Source organism: Amphiura filiformis, chromosome 11 (assembly GCF_039555335.1).
Source record: "Amphiura filiformis chromosome 11, Afil_fr2py, whole genome shotgun sequence".
NCBI lineage: Eukaryota > Metazoa > Echinodermata > Ophiuroidea > Amphilepidida > Amphiuridae > Amphiura > Amphiura filiformis.
The window spans coordinates 60624062-60642409 of NC_092638.1; positions in this window are offsets into that span (position 1 = coordinate 60624062).

Sequence of the window (18348 nt, forward strand, 5' to 3'; positions counted from 1 at the left end):
CACTGAACCGGTCCAAATGTATGATTTTGATTTGTTATTTTACATCATTTCGTCATTTCCGTATATCTATTCAAAGTTCGTGGCGGCGAACGTAATTCCCAATCAATCATTGTTCTAACAATAAAGATAAACCAATGGAGACATACACAGTTTCAAATCCAGCTTGCAGACACTTACACATGAGAGCACAAATTGGTCATACACCTGGCCCGGTAAGTAATATCAAGGTCGCACAAGGCGTGCGTAATATGTGTTGTTGTATTTTATAGCTCTGCCTTTTCATACTACGATATTATTATATAAGAAGTTATAAATTATAACCAAGAGGATTAAATCTTTAAAGTTGGACGCAACGTGGCTGCGCCTCCATGCCATCAAAACGAAAGCCATTTAAAATCCGGCTGCAGCTACGTAATATTAGTAAATGAGTGACCCAGAATGTGCTATACCAGAAATTGTCCACACACACCCCAAAGATGCCAAAGTTAATTTTAACAAAAAATGTGGGATTTCCAATTTCGCAAAATTATATGTGATTTCCCGAGCCACACATAACATAACAGTGGGATTTCAAAGCCACAAATGCAGGGTGTATATTTGGGAATTGGGATTTATATGCTTTTACACCAAAAAGCTATGGGAATTCCCAACTTTGTACATTCCGAAGTGCATCTGGACAGGAAATGAGATGTTCTTTCGAGATTTCTAATGATGGGAATTCCCAAGCAATGTTGAGGCGGAAAGGTGTGGAAAATTCCAAGGTCTTCTTTGGGGTGTGTGGAAAATTTCTGGAATAGCCCAATGTAACAGATTCGAATAAAGCACAGTCAATTTGTGCTTTTGTGACTTAAAGCAATAATGTGTGATTTGTATAAAGAATAAATTCCTATTTAAATGTTTGTTTTCACTGATCACATTATCCCCTTTTAATTTCCAAACAAATGAGGTATACCGAAGAAAATGCGATTTCATTCCAGTGCCATTCCAGTGCGTGTACTACGCTCGCCGATCGTAACATGTAATAGTACTGCACGGAGCATCGCGCTCGCTCGACGTGTGTACACATAAACTGACATCCACGGGAGATTTTAGCAAGCAGTCGATCGATGAACTCTGAATAAAACCGGGTCGACCCGGTTTTAATATAAAAAGTTAAATTTGACTGTTATTAAAGCACTTCAGACTTAGTCTTTTACGTGGTATTTTAGTACACCACTATGCAAAAAGTAGAAATCCGAGTAAAATTGAGGGCGTCGCTGTGAAGCAAATCACACATTATGGCTTTAAGCATGAATGTGAATTGAGAAGGGTTCCAGCAACTGCTTTACCTCCAGCAGTTCTTACTTTATTTGATTGAAAAGTTTTTGCTCTGAACCATGATATCAAGACACGTATTTCTATAAAGAATTCTCAAAGATATTTACAAAACATGGTAAAACACAGCAAGTTGTGAGACGACGTTCATGTATACAGACCGTAAAATTATTGAGGTGCCAGTTAGGTTTTACCCCTGTATATCCTAAATAAAGACAGATATGCCATAATTTGAACAAGTAGCTAATAGCTTCGTCTTTTAGCACGGATTTAAGACAAAAAAATAAAGACACGATGCTCCAAAACCCCAAAGATTCCAATTCAAAAGATTCAAGTTTTGGATGCGCTATTGCTTTGTACAAAAAACACTGCCTAACAAGAGAACTGGCGCCATGTTTCCATTGATTAGCACATTAAAACTTAGTTAATTAAACTAGTCCTTGATTGAAGAGGTTCACTAGTTCTATCCATTGATTTCGTTACTTCCTTGGGTTTTAGATTACTGATTCTTTAATTCTTAACCAATTTCAATAAATGAGGTCTTATATCAGAGCTGCAAGGTACAGGTACCAGCTGCTAAATTTGATATATATGTATATGTATATAGGGAGAGCGTGGCGCAGTGGTTAGGGTACTTGCCTTTAGTGCATGATGTCCCGGGTTCGATTCCCCGCGGTGGCGATTTGCTGGGATATTGACTTGGAAAAAAAAAGTCTGAAATTAATTGGCAACTTCTGTAGATTAAATTCCGCTCTCCCCATGGTTCATTTAGAATTGGGTAAATGAATCATGAAAGTACTCCGTCCTTCGGAGGGGACGTTAAGCCGGCGGTCCCGTGTACAGAGAGCCATACCTGTACATGTATCTCGCAGCCAGTTTCGAAAAGAGTAGGGTGTTAACCCCTGACTGTTCCCAACCCATCCCGGTGTTCAAATGGACCCCAATGGAAATAAGCTTCAATAGAGGCTTTCTTGGGTTATCCAGGGTTGTCAAAACCCGAACAAATCAAAATATATATGTTCATGATATACAGGGGTTAATTCTTTCGCGGTTTACAGATACAATAACCTATTTCTTCTATCAAATAAAAATAACAGGATATAGAAAATGCTTTTGGTAACGTTTCACGTTTTCATATCCACTATTCGTGCAAGAGATATACCCCCTCCCCCGACTGATTAGTTCTGATATTTTCAATATCTCATACTTTTACCTGAAATTTATTGCAATTATTTTCAAATTATCATCCGATATTATGATCTGGAGTTTTGATGTATCTATACAGCAACGTGTCCAGGTCAGTATACAGTAAGCCAAAAAATTAAGGTACCAGTTATATTCACCCCCTGTATATCCTAAACAAAGACAGACATGTCATAATTGGAACCAGTAGCCAATAGCTGCGTCTTTTAGCTCGAATTTAAGACCTCATTTTGTTGAAATTGTTCTAGAAATAAAGCCACGACGAACCAAATACCCAAGGAAAATGCCAATTTAAAAGTTGCAGTTTGCTCCATTACAAGCCCTATTGATTTGTACACAAAGCGTTCGCGAACAAGAGAACTAGCGCCGCGCTTTCATTGATTAGCACGTTAAAACTAGCGCCGTGCTTTCATTGATTAGAACACATAAGTGCAACTTTTGATTTTGTTTCTTCATTAAGTTTTAGATCACGGTTTCTTCAATTCTCAACCAATTTTAACAAATAAGGTCTTAAATCAGAGCTAAAGAGTACAGCTATTGGCTGCTTGTTTTAATTTTGACATTCTTGTCTTTATTTAGGATATACATGGGTGAACACAACTGGTACCTTATTTTTTTGGCTTACTGTATACCAGTGTCTGGACTGGCCATTTCATCATTATGACGTGACTGATTATTGGTAATAGATTGCATTACCTTTGACAACTTAATATCGTATCTTATCTGCTTTGTCTCCATATCACATCAGTTTGAACAAATTATCATTATTTGTCAGCCATAACAATAATCCGATACCTTGTTTTATCCAAAAAAAAAAACAATATAAGCTTTCTTATACAAAATACTCAGATAAAAGAACCGCACTTCATTATCACTAATAGATCAGAAAATACAACCTGAACTTTAGCTGAATTTATACTACATCGCTGAGCGATAGCGATTGGGTTTTAGCCAATGAGGTGGAGCGTTTTTTTTGTTGCGTTGGGAAAAGCGCGCTACTTGATTGGTCAAATATCAATCGCTCGTCGCTCAGGCGAGTTTAATGATCATGTCATCAAGGGTGTAATATTTCAGCGGGAATTGACTCCTGCTTGACAGTCTGCATAAATTTACATTATAGGTAATTTCCACTCAATACAAATGGATACTGCTAGTACAAGAGCTTTATTTGCGGCAGATTAGAACGTATTAGACATGCTTGTTTTAACCTTTCATACACTTGGTTGCATGTTACATGCTTTCCGACCTTTTCAAGTATTAATTAAAAACATTACGTCGCCATTCACATAACGATCATTCAATGATCGCTGTCTTTTGTTTCACAAGATGCCCTTTACTTGTTAGCACTTTTTGAGAATTATTCAGATATACGAATTCATCAATGATAAAAGAATGCTTCCTATTTTCTTTCTTTGCGCTATAATATGATTTAAAACATTACGTCGCCATTCACATAATGATCGTTCAATGATCGCTGTCTTTTGTTTCACAAGATGCCCTTTACTTGTTAGCACTTTTTGAGAATTATTCAGATATACGAATTCATCAATGATAAAAGAATGCTTCCTATTTTCTTTCTTTGCGCTATAATATGATAAACCCTTTCAGTTTTTGTATTGTGTTAGGTTAAACTTAAAAGGCCCAGTTTGTTTTACTCGAGGAAGTCACGAATATGCTAAAAGTGTGACTGAAATTATCCCAAATTATAAAAATTATGATAGATAATTCAAAATCTCACAAAGAGTAGCTTTCATGAATCATTGATTTGAGAACAACTACTATAGTATATATATCAAACTCATCACCAAGCCACCATCACGACATTGACCCGGAAGCTTACTTTAAGCCTATATGTACATTTCTAGGTCAAAGTTTAAAGTTTGAGCATGTCATACCAAAAGCAGTTACCACGTGGCAGCCTTTGGCAATACATTTTTAATCAGGACAATTCAATGATGTATTCAATATGTGATCTAGTTCATCATTATCTGGGTTTGTAAATGAAAAGACAAAACAAATCTAGTATTTACACGTATATAGATCTCGTGGTTCACGCTTATTGAAAAAGACGAGTGTTACTGCTAGAAAAGAGTCATCTTTTTGATACTTCAGTACTTATGATATTTTCAATATCAAATTCCTGAAAGAGCGGCATCATTAATCAGATGTAAGTAACCAGATGCAAGCTAATTATGAAAATATTTGAAACAAAGCTAGATTCTTCTATTCTATTCACACACCACATAATCCTTGGGGAAATTTTAATACTGTGCTTTTTGTGACAAAGATATTTGGGTTAAATTTGTTATACCTCTGTTTAAATACTGAGCTTTGATTAAAAAATTCTCTGACAAAACTTTAATAAATCAAATTTGCACTAGGATCTCAAACATGATCATCTTTCAGTACACAGTTCTTTAACCACAACAGGTTTCTACATGCTTAGAATGACCTTTGACTTTAGTAGGTACAAACAATTACACTCATTTACTTGAGGTCATTTTTGAGCTATGCTTGTTGAATGTAGGTTATCAAACTTTGCCATTGGAGTTGAGATCATTTGCTCATAGTACTGGTAGCATGTGGTGCTCGATACAATCTAGGATTGCATGGAAAGTCAAGCATGTCGTATTTATCACTGCTATCAACACATCACGTATCGTCCAAAGTGTAATTACGCCCAGCGAAAAATGACGAATGACCTATTAAAAGACAGCACAGAAACACCAGGAAATGAGAATGCAGTTCTTTAAAGGAGCTCTGAGATTAATCAAATGAGAAAACATTACCTTAGTTTGATAGATTGAATGCTAAAAGAGCCTACCGTGGAGTAATTTAGAGAGCTAGTTTATCTGCTATGGTGTTGTGGACTAAATTTCCGGATCCTGAACTACTACAAAATCATGAATTTTGTCATTGACGGTGCAATTTTTTTTTTTTTTGCACATTCATTAAATGATATTTAGCACAAAAACTCATGCTCGAAAACTTGAGGTCAATTCTGGCGATTCACAATACGGTGCGCCGCCAGCGGTTGCTCTTGCTAGTCCAATTTTTGACCTTCAGGGTCGATATTGCCGTTCTAGCCGCCATTGGATTTTCACGCGAGTGTGATAATAATAATGTTGGAAACAGCTACACGAAGGATTCCGTGTGATTAATAGAAGAAAATGGATCTGATTTAATTGTAAATTACAGTTTTACTTCGCATTCGCGTGTTACATCCTTATATTGACATTTAAATCACAATGACATTATGTTCCTGTGTTGTATTCGTATTACGCGGGCTTTGAATGTCGACATTTTCCCATTATCCACTGCGTATTTTGACCTCTCCCCAGCAAACGCTGGCGGCGCATTGTATTGTGAATCGACCGAATTTTGAGATATGGTTGTTAAATGGACCGTGCCACTGGAAATGCGACCATAGCAACACGATTTCTAATGTAGAATAATGTTATCAAATTATATGTTTGAGTGTTTCTATGGTCCAGTGTACCTCTCCCTTGTGTAGGATATTAACATTTGTATTATATATTAGGCTGGCGGGTAAAGATCATTAAATTGATCTCGTACGCTGGTGTGTTTTGTGTTGTTTGTACAATTTATCCTGACCGTTCATTTATAAGTACCAACATTGAGACCTGTTTCTCAGGGACAGTCTGTGTAGCTCAGTGACTATAGAACATCGACCTCACTATCCGAAGCAGATATGTCCAGAGTTTTTGATCTGGTTTATCTACCTATGCATGTAAGATCCATTGTAATTACATGTTTTAAAAACAATGTGCTAGTGTGCGATGCATATTTCTTCCTTCCTCTGTAAATATTCCTACTTTGATCAAAATACCCAACGAAATACTACGTTTGAATGAGAAATGGGGTATCCTTGCGATCGGTAAGAATCGAAATTCATTCAGGAGAAATGATGCTAACACTGATAGCCAGAATGGAGTCAAGTGACTCTCAAAGTGGAGCAAACTAGCAGTAACTCTAAAAGAAGTCGCCCAACTGTCACAAGAGAGTCAGTTGAATCACGTAGACGACGTGGTAGTTATTTGAAACTGGCTCCGTGGAATCAATTGACTCTACAGTCAGAGTCATCGACGCGGTACACGTATATTGCTGTGGTAGCGGTTATTTTGCATTATGCTGTTGCTGTGTGCTGCTGTTCAGCATGCTGGTCATTCGCATGGTGCATCATGTGTTGGTGTTTGGACAGTGTAATGTGGTAAATATATTTCCATGCTGTAGGCTAACTTGGTCTTGAGCTGGATTCCACAGGAAATTTTAACCTGACGTGAGGTAAAGCTAATAATAGTAAACTTTCCTACCTGGAGTCAAACTGTCGGAGTGACCCTTTAATAGAGCCAGGGTGACGTGACTCTATAAATGGAGTCTGGGTTACTCTAGAAACAGCGTCTAGCCACTGTGTGACTCTTTGTCTATAATGATCCATATTGGGAGTCAAATGACTCCTGTGTAGAGTCCAATGGTGACTCTTAAGTGGAGTCAACAAAAATAAAGATTCTTCAAGGGAGTCAGATTACTCTCAATATGGAGTCACTTTAGACATAGAGTCTCAGAGTGGCTGAACTCTGCTTTTAGAGACACCCTGACTCCAATTTGGCTTTCAGTGAATCCTAAATAATACTGGTATATTAATGGGCGTCAAATCCCACGAAGAATATAACTAACTTCTTATCGGTGTTTTTTCTCTCATTACTATTACTTCAAAATGTTGGGTTGGTTTAGATTAGTAAATTGGATCCTTTTATTCATCGCAAGAAAAAATATTATATGATTATAAACAAGGAACATAATTTAGTCACGGAGTATTCACCTGACATTGAATCGCGAATTGTTGACTTATTTGAAAGCATGATATATGTGTTCCACCGTCAACAATATTTAGTTGAGCACAAATTTGTTGGATTAAATTTAAAAATTAGAACTTCCTTCATATAGTCTGATACCATCATACTTCTTCAAACAGCTGACCCGCTGGGATGATCACGTGATGATCACGTGATACATGAAGACGGCTAGGAGTCTTTTTGATGACCCGCTCCCATAGGCTATATCTTATACTTTCGTATGAATACAAGATTGCAAAAGTACCTATTTTTCAAAATGACAAATATGTCACGGGCCGTTTTTATACTGAGCCACTCAATTATGTCATACGTCTCCTTTCCTGTTACAAGAAGGTTGCTGAATAACCAACACAAGTCCACAGTCCACAGTTGTTTTCCTCCACCTGAATGACACTGCTGATGTCGACAACGAGGACTCAGTTATTTGACAAGGACGAGCAGTGACATACACTATGGACCACAATGGCCTCATCCCAATGTCATAGTTCATTAACCTCAATTAAACAATCATGGTAAAACATTTGACCTCAAGTTGCAGAGTATGAGTTTTTGTACCTAAATTTTCAAAGGTCATCCAATAAAAGTACAAATGTATTGGGGTTAAAGAACTGTACCTTGATATATGCGCATTTTGTGGATCCTAGTGACAGGAGATGCATAGAGGAAGCCATCTGGGGAAAGGTGGATCAAGTTTCTTTGAAACAAGAAAGCCTGGACTGCGCCATGATTTATCTCACACTTGAGACTGGGCTATCAAAATATTATTATATCCGTCTTCAAGTATCACGTGACTAGCCAGTGGTTCATTGCCTGTAGAAGTATGATGGTATCAAATGCAACGTAACAAGTTGCACAATCAAGGACTAAATCTAATTTTGTGATTAAGTGATAGTATTCTTACGAGTACGCTGTCAGTTATCACAGTACAGGTGCAGCCAGTCCCTGTGCGTGTAGTCGAGCTTTCGTCAGATATGTCTCTGATTTCATTCAGTCCTGATGAAGTCAAAGCCACTTCTGACTAAAGCTCGACCACTCACGCAGGCATAAATTCCCATCGAGAAAGTCTACTTATTAATTTTGTGATTTCAAAGTCTGGATAACTGAGAATATTTACTATTTTATTGAAAAAACAATCTAACCAGCAACCCAATAAAATAATTATGATGTACAATGTTTTTAATTTGGCAGTGATAGTTTATTAGAAATAAAATCAATATTATCCACGCACCAACTACGGTATGTTGACTGAACAATTACGACCAATTCAAGATTAAGATTAACCACGTCAACAGACGTTATACAAATTCAGTCAAAACAAAATTGTTGGCTTTTACACAGTTTATTACTTACAATAAAACATAATTCTTAAAATTCTTATTACATTCATTCGCATCAATAATTCTTGTTCAGTACTGTAGCATATACATATAATATCTTGGTCATTTTTCATAATGATTCCATCAAATTAAAAGGCTGGAAAAAATCGGCATTCCACAAGTTCTAAACTTACTTTTCCTATCTTAAACTGAGAACACTGACTTTTTGAGGACTACTTGCCTTCGCCTTGCACCTCACGCAAACGTTGGCAACCATAATACAATAGTAGGTATAGTAGGCTTAATACTGAGATTTCTCAAAGCTATTATATACAGACATGTGTCCTGAGTCAAATAGAATGTTAGCTTTAGTTTTTCTTCGTAAAATCAACCTTAATTGCACCAGCCATTTGGACTTTTTTCTCTAAAAATACAATCTTTGGACAAAACCTTTATAAATTCGACATTCAATATACCAAAGATTTGTGGACAAAACCTTACAAATCAGGTCAGGGTTCATGCTTAACTTCTTAATCAACTTTCACATTGGAAGTTGGCACACTCTTAGAAAAATGGTCTGGAGTTCTGTGTAAAATTAGAAGTTCTACATACATGACAACTTAAGAACCATTTTTATGTTCTACATGGAACCTTTTTCTAAGAGTGTATGGTTCACAACTTTCCCTTTAGCATTTCGATTTAACCCAATATTCTTTATATACTTTAGCTGGTGGGTGCTCACTCCAGATTTGTTTGATGATTATATATTTTGGCCACACCCTAAATCACAAAAAACATCGTTTAAATTTCTTAAAATATCTACCAAAATGTCATGTATTATTTTTGCTTACAATGCTACTGTAAATTTATAAAAAGTTTTTAAACTAAACAAAATGAGGGATCACTTTGCGCCAGTTTCTCAATAAATCAATTAACAACTCACGCGAAAACAATGTTTATTGATTTTTTTCTTACCAAATGTCATATGCGGTTATGACAATTAAACATTTGTTTGCCGTTTTTTCCTCTTTTCTTTTGTTCCATTGTTTGACTTATAAACGGGACCCTTTAATGGCTTTAAGCACTTAAATTTTGCCTTTGTTTTCAAACACTATGTTTAATTTTGTCACTAATTTAATCAGCTGGATGATTATGATACCAACGCAGACGTCATCACCAGAAAATGTGACATCGAGGAGTAACAAAACAAAACATAATATTAGAAAAAAATCCCATACGTTTTTAAGAGCCGTGTGTTTCTCATTCGTTTTATACGTGGAAGATGCATGATTATAAACCTATATATAATATTATCATCAATTCCTCTGGCAAAAGGCACTGCGTATATAACACATGGTGGGTTTACCCTAACAATATAAAGACACTAACACTACGATCCCAAACATTCTCATCTATCAGGGCACAGGTCTTTAATCCCAATACATTTGTACGTCCATTGAATGACCTTTGAATACACTGGGTACACAAACTCATACTCCCCAACTTGAGGTCAATTATTGAATGTAGGGTATTGAACTGTGCCACTGGAGATGAGACCGTTTTGGTTCAAAGTGTAACGACATATAATACATTTTGCATTGCACACTTGTTTGCGGAGAGTGTTTTTAGTAAGGGTAATGTTTCTCTCCAAGAGGGCTCGCGTCATGATTATACACCGTTGTGCAACAACAAGTGCCATCCAAATACCGACTCGTGAATATGAAACGACTCTCTATATTTTTAACTTCAACTGACTATGTTCTTATGGAAATAAAAGATAGTGTCATTTCGTTTTTATAATGATTATTATTGGTAACACTTGTGTTACATGTAAATTATAATTCATGAAATTTCATCGACAATTTGTCATTCAGTAACTACCGTTTAGCTGAGTTATATCATAAAAAATATGGTGAATATTTGAATACACTTCTTCGAAATGCATTTGACAACAATTCTTGTGTTACATGATGACATTTAAATGAATTTTCAGTGACAATATGGTTTATATTTTATTTTTATGTTCCTCAATAGGTCAACATTGAGAGCAAGTCGGTATTTTGTGCACAATATAATATAGTAACCCACCGGAAACAAATAACAGATATTTGTACGTTTTACATTATGCACATTGTTTTGCACGGAAGAGGGGAACAATAGAGGTATCATCAACTAACTCGACACTATTTAACTACAATATTGTACAATAAATAGGAAAATTATGTGCCTTTTGGTTCATACACCGTAGATTACAGGAAAAGATACATACACATTCTTTCACATAACAGTGTTTATGTACTACTTAATCTACATGTGCTACAGTTACAAAGAACAAAACAATTTGGTTTATCCTCGTACGTAGCCTCGTACGCACAAATAACAAATTACAGACATTCATACTTGTTGTGTGATGCATTGTCTGTACCATGAATGTTTTGAGAGCGAATTCGAATAAAATTAATTTGATTTCAACATGTAACATATAAAATTGAAATGAAAATATGGTGAAAAGCTGGGGCATTAATAAAAAGTAACATTCACGAACAAAATTTAATCAAGCCACAAAAAGAAATTACTTTAAATAGTCTTGTTTTTACAATGTCCCGCCGTCATCTTTGTTTTGTTTAAAGCTGGCGTGCTCTTGCATGAAATCAAAAATGGTCTTTCTTGATTAGCTTCAACCTTAGCATAGTCTCAACTCTTACATGGCAAAGCGAAGTATCGCATTTTACATAATTGTGTATTATACTTTCCTTTACAGCGCCGTATATCATTTTCAGTTCCAGCGGATACATGCATAAAGAATGTATCTAGTAGTTTATTTATAAAGACGTGTTGCCTTTCATCATATTTTATTTCCCCCTACAGTTACAAAGCCATGGTAAAAGAACGCATTTTAAACCATAAGCCTCTGTTTGATACGTTATTTTTGCACATGATAGATTGCGGTAGAAAACTGGTTTAACCATGCCAAAAGAAGTTATCACACTAGGACAATAAGTACAAGATATATCCTTTTGACGTAAACAGGGCGTACTAACCTCTTCAATTGGCAGGTGATCGCAGAATTATGCTCAATATATCACATAAGAACATCTTCCCGCTCTTTTGATGTTGAATCTATCATCTTGTAAACCGTCTGCGTACGTAATTTAAGCAGACGACACAAAAACATTTCTGACCAAATTCTCAAACAAATTGAAACAGGTGGTTTTTTTATGACCCAATTTTGAATGTACTTGTGAAAACTTTATTCAACAGGTACAAATATGCCCAGTCGTCTGTCCATTTCAGCTTCTGACCTTAAAATAATCTCAAAATATGTGGGTTTGTATTTTTACAATATGAAGCGCATGGAGAGGATTAATATACAATGCCAATAACCGGCTTGTCATAATATGAACTTATAAAAACTATCATCCATCACAAAATATCATATAAGACACCTTACACACTTAATTCACATGTGAGAAGAACATGATGGAGGACAATATAACGTATATCATTATATATATTGCAATTCATCTTTGGTATTGCACTTTCTTCAACATACATCGAGACAAGCCTTTTAAATGTTAATACTATGTAGTAGCGAGGCATATTTATGTATACTGCATTTTTTGCATGGCTCTTGTATATAAAGTCAGAGGGGAAGTCATTGCACACGTTGTGAATAGCAAGTTAGCCATTTTGTTTATGATACTGTTAGGATTTTAACATGACATCGCCCATCAAGCAATGAGAAAAACCACTTAGTAAATAAGTTAAAAACGTATGCCATTTTAGCAATGTGTTGTTTAGTTCTCTTGCAAGTTCATTATGTTATAACACTTGCTTTGGAATGATTTGGAATGTCATGAATATGCAAATGTAGTATACTTATAATAATTATTAGAATATCAATCAACTAAAATAAGCCAAAATACACTATTTCCTGCAAAACCATTTTTAACCAAATCATTGCATTAAATCTCTGCACCAAGCCACATACTGTTGTCTTTTACTCAAAACACAATACCCACTATGATCCACAACATGCCATCTATCAGGGACACAGTTCTTTAATCCCAATACATTTGCACATTCATTGAATGACCTTTGAAAATTTGGGTACAAATATTCATACTCTGAAACTTGAGGTCAAATTTTGCGCTATGATTGTTTAATTGAGGTTATTGAACTATGCTATTGGGATGAGGCTATTGTGGTCCATAGTGAATATCCCTTCTAAAGACATAAGAGTCTATAGATAACGCTCAACAGCTAACATTTCATTTTCAAACGGCATGGCAGAAACAATCTCCCGCCACTAAATCATCCACTGAATCTCTAGTGCAATACAAGGGTTCTTGACAAGAATGTCCTAACTGCAATAGCTGCTCTTTGCTACTCATGTTCTTCTAAAGTGCTCAACGTGCAAACTATAACACATGGCAGCTATTGCAGAAGTGGCTTTCTTGCTCTAAAACTCCAATTCTTCAATGGTCTCCCATAGAGGATTTGAACGTACAGACAAGGAGACTAGGAATCGGCTTCTATTGTAAGGTAATCGGCCCTGGTGGCCAAAGACATAATCAATTACCAGATCGTATCCATTATTGAAGCTGAGGGTCCGAAATCAAGACAGCCACAACGCAACAGCAATACTTCTCATGTCAAAGTAGCTCAAGTACTTTGGTGGTACTAGACTGTATTGATGGAAAATATAACGTTTCGTGAATTGCACTGATTTTACTAGCTATAAATAACAATATAATAGAGGAACGATAAAAACAGTTATCTCTGAAATGTTGTATTAATTTTCCGGTGCATTTATAATTGAAAACGATGTATTAATTATGTGGCCATAATTTCAACAGATATAAAATATGACCATATTCTAACGAGTTAACGTGTTTAGTTAAATTATGAAGCATTACGGTAATATTTGCAAATCATAGCATTGAATTATTGTGTCTTTTTATTGTTCTCTGCGATAAACAAAACTAGTGGCTATTCGTTATGACATTGTCTTTGTATTCCAACCGTTCATCGTAAGACTAGACAAAAGCATAAGGTTGCAATATAAAAATCATAAAATGACAATATTTCATGTATTGATCCCACGTAACAGCACACGATAAATCGATTATTGCTGAGGTCACATGACATCGAGGATATGAGTTGGTGTAACCTTTTGACATCTTCTGTGAGCTCAACATTGCAGCACTTCAAATAAATTGCATGATTTTATTTACATTGATTACAAAAATTCAACCTGTAAATGTATCCAATGAAATTCATACCTGATTCCTCCCACCGGTTATTTCAAATACATGTTCTTATTTAAAAGAAAATATCTTGCTTATTTCCGGTTCAATCTTTTCTGCTGAAATAATTTTCGTAATAAATGATAAAGAAACAGTAGAAATCAATAATGTTTCATTCAATATACTATTTTGATTGCTTATTGATTGTTCAAGCAATTCGAAATGCAAAGGATCTTTGGCTACACAATCATGCTCTATTTCATATTTTCTATTTTGATATTGTTGTATCTATCACGTTCAATGCTTCTTTGCCTTTTGTATTAGGGATGAAAATCAAAACTCGACAGGCGGTTAACCGCCGGTTCCACCCGGTTTCGTCTGGTCTCCATTGTTTAGAACAATAGAAACCGAATTGAACCAGATGGAACAGGCGGTTAACCGCCGGTCGAGATTTGATTTCGGATAATATCCTAAAATATAATTTTGAATTTTTTACAATCAACATGATCAATACGTTTCTTAAGAAATAAATACATTCATCATAAAAAGTACTGACATCTACTAGTAATTTCTTTCAATAACTTATTACGAAAATTATTCAAGAGACACTCAACATAATACACTTTCAATATCCATGCACCTTGCATGCATTGCACATAATGACAACTTAACCTGTCCACATCATCACGTAAAAATATGATCAGCGGCTACTTCCCCATTGCATTGCCTCGCGAACATAATTTCATAATTACAAACTCCAGTGTCTTCCTCAGATAATTTAATGATATTTATGATTTATTTTTCAATCTAAAGTTCTCTACCCTAGTTCATATAATACCGGTAGCGATTCGACGACAAAAACGATATTAAAAAGTGACAATACAATAATGACATGGACATGTCCCCGCTAGGCTGACACTTTCTATTACACATTATTGTTTTATCTGTAGCCCAATTTAATGTTAACCTCGTCCTATATTTACAAAGAATAGTCTCAAACACGGAACTAATACTAAATATTACCTACATCTACAAATTAGAAACGCTACATACAATACTATGAACGATATGTGAGTCTATCATTTATAAAGGAAAATAGTACCGATTTTTTTTTGTCGTTAACATGGTTAACTTGGTCGCAAAATCGTGGGTTGTACTACGCTGCCGGATGTTGTTCGACAGTTGAGGCAGAAAATAACACCTACAGCTACCGATTGACATGTGAAGGGAAAATTGAGTTTCAGACCAACATCATCATAATAGCTGCTGTTTGATAAAAGGTAATCCATGAGGTGACGAAACGTACGCAAATTGGTTATTCGGACGGCGTTTTGATTAATGGAAGCTGTTGCCACTTTTTGGCGCGATTAATTAAAACAACATTGTGTACAGGACGTGCTCGGTAAATTATGTAAGCTTTGTCGTTCATGTGAGGCTGTCATATTGATTGTATAATTTTTCTATAGCATTTAAGTATTATTGTCAGTTTGACACATATTAATTTGGAAACATTTCATTATATTATACATTAACAGCTCCTATAATAAATATGAAAAGCAAAAATCTTCAAAACACATCAAAATGTCAACATAGACATTGATTTTTATTGAAACATATAGTATAACATGGGCCGGAAATTAAACAAATATACGCTGACGCCAAGAGACAAATCATATTAAGCTTACATCTTCAGCACATGTAGACTATACAAATGACGTGCTCAAAGTTTGACCTAACTCTTGTATTTCATCCAATATAGGTATCATCGCTAAATAAATACGTGAAATTGGTTATTCTGTACTCTGGAGTGCATCATTCCATGTAAACAATGTTATTTATTTTTGTAGAGAATACAGGAAGATAATCCCGCGTGATTGTAAACATTGCATACTGTAACTCACGGTGTTTATTTGCATGTGTTTGACAATGTTTGTTTTAATAATCGAAATTAAAATTTCAAATACTGAAGTTTGCGTCGTAGGATTATCAGTGTACTCATAGGCAATATCAGTGATCACAGCGAAGCGTCAACATATTGGAAACTTGTGGGATTAGCGTACAAGTGTGGGATAAGTCTATGTAAGTCATGTGAAAAAAATAAGCATAAAGGAACAAAACAAACTAATAGGAAGCTCTATTCACTTTTTGTGTACCTACGTAAAGGTACCCGGGACTCGATATATTTTGTTCGTACATCATGATTTGTCAATTAAAATTTTTTCCCCGTTTTTCATAATTTAACATGGAATAAAGCAAAATTCCTGAAAAAATCAACTGATTTTACAAATATGATGTACGAAGAATATCGCAACTGGGACATACTACTCCAATATTGACCTAACATTCTTATTACACTCTTATCAAGTTGTTTTCGCTCGTATCACCTGTATAGTACGTTTGCAAGTACACCAAAAATGAGATTTCCTAACTTAGCGAATCGCTGATACGCCTATAAATATGTTGACCTCAAAATGACATTCGCTTGGCAACAATCCAGCATTAACCAATGACAACGCTAGCTATAGTAGTACGCTTGGATTACAACGTGAGTTATGCATTATTCATGTTCTTACTTCATACGTCAAAACATATTAAACCAGCAGCTATACATTAATAATAGTTGGTGTGGTAAACGAAGCTTTTCACAATTTAGGTGTGCCGTAGGACACAGCACTTTACTCTGACAGGACCTGTTACGTGATAGGAACAACGATCCATTCCCCACGTCTTAACCTCATCTATAACTACATATCGACTCACTTGGCACTTTCTGTAATTCCTTATGTATTTTTACTTAAAAACTTGATCGCCATCTCGTGGATTATGTAAAATGTTTCTCCATATGAGCACGACAGACCAAACATTGGGTCAGAAGTTCATGGAATGTATATACTTTGAGAAAATACTTTTTGACAATTTATAAATTGAAAGCTGTACAAGTCACCTGTTTCTGAACATAAATCACTGAAATGGAATGCTTTTTTTCCTTATAACCATGTCATTGCATCTCAAATTTCACATCAACGGCGGATGTTTATATACAGAAGATATCTATAGATTAATCTCCTAAACCAGTTCAACACGAAGAGAAAAAAATACACTCTCCACTCTCATCATGCCTTTTAGATTTAAGAGTTTACGTTGGCGCGGATAAAAGCGCGCGAACGTTCTGACGGAATGCCATTTCGATTAATGTAAGATCGAAGAGATTAGGGCTATGCATCTATTAGCTGTTAGCTAGAGGGCAAAGTTGTATCCAATTCTATCGTTCTATTCAGACAACCCGTACAAAAATAGACACCCTTTTTAGAGATACCACAATGACATGCTACTCTCATTTGCCCTTATTTCTATACTTCCTCCTATAATGCCGCGCGGGTATACCCACAAGTATAACCTAACGTCTCTTAAGACTACTTTTTGGAAGTACACGATCATCATGATTATAGATGCTCCCCATATGTATAAATATCCTCTGTCGTCAAGATAATCATTCATATATACATGGAGTTCATATCCCTCTGCCTAAGGGTTGCAAATACTGCCAAGCCCGTGTATTTGTTACATCCATGATGGAATTCTTAATGTGTTTTGTACGACAGGGGATGCTGTAGGTTATATAAGACATCCTCTTGAATCATTTAAAATGATATCTCCAAACGCTCTGTCTAAACACATTGGTGAATCTCTGTGTGCTCATAAAGTAGATATGAAGGATGTACATAAAATATGTTGATTAACATAATAAACGTCTAAAGATCCGTTCATACTACGCCGCAATTGCGATGCGATTCGGTGCGATACCGCACTGTATCGTACCGCAGAATACTGCATTGCGATATAAAGTCAAATACATTTTAACTTGGAAATGCGACGAGTTGCGGTGAGTTGCGGCAAAAAGTAATCGATATATCGGCAAGGCACCGCATCGCAAAGTAATTGCGACGTAGTATGAACGGACCTTAACTCGATATCCGTGTGTTGTGGGAGTATCAAGTTCAACGACATGGTCATTAAGATAATCATTGTTTTATTCATTAGCAATTGTTTAATCAAATCAATACTGATATAGTCATCTATATTCTTTTTTTCAAATAAACTGTACAATGTTCTATGCTTATTACACTGGCACTTTCTGGCACTAACTACATACAACCAGTATTAGAAAATAATACGGAATAATTTATATTTCTACTATAATCTAAGACCCGATTAAAAAGACTAGTTTGCGTCTGACGTCAGGGCAAAGGTGCTGCGTGATTGGTTGCTGACCTGCGCAGTACAGCATTTTTGGTCCGGTTGACACGACTTCATACGCAAACAAGTCTTTTTAATTTGGACTCGAATTATACAATACTAGGTAAATCATCAAAATTATCCCTCTTGTAT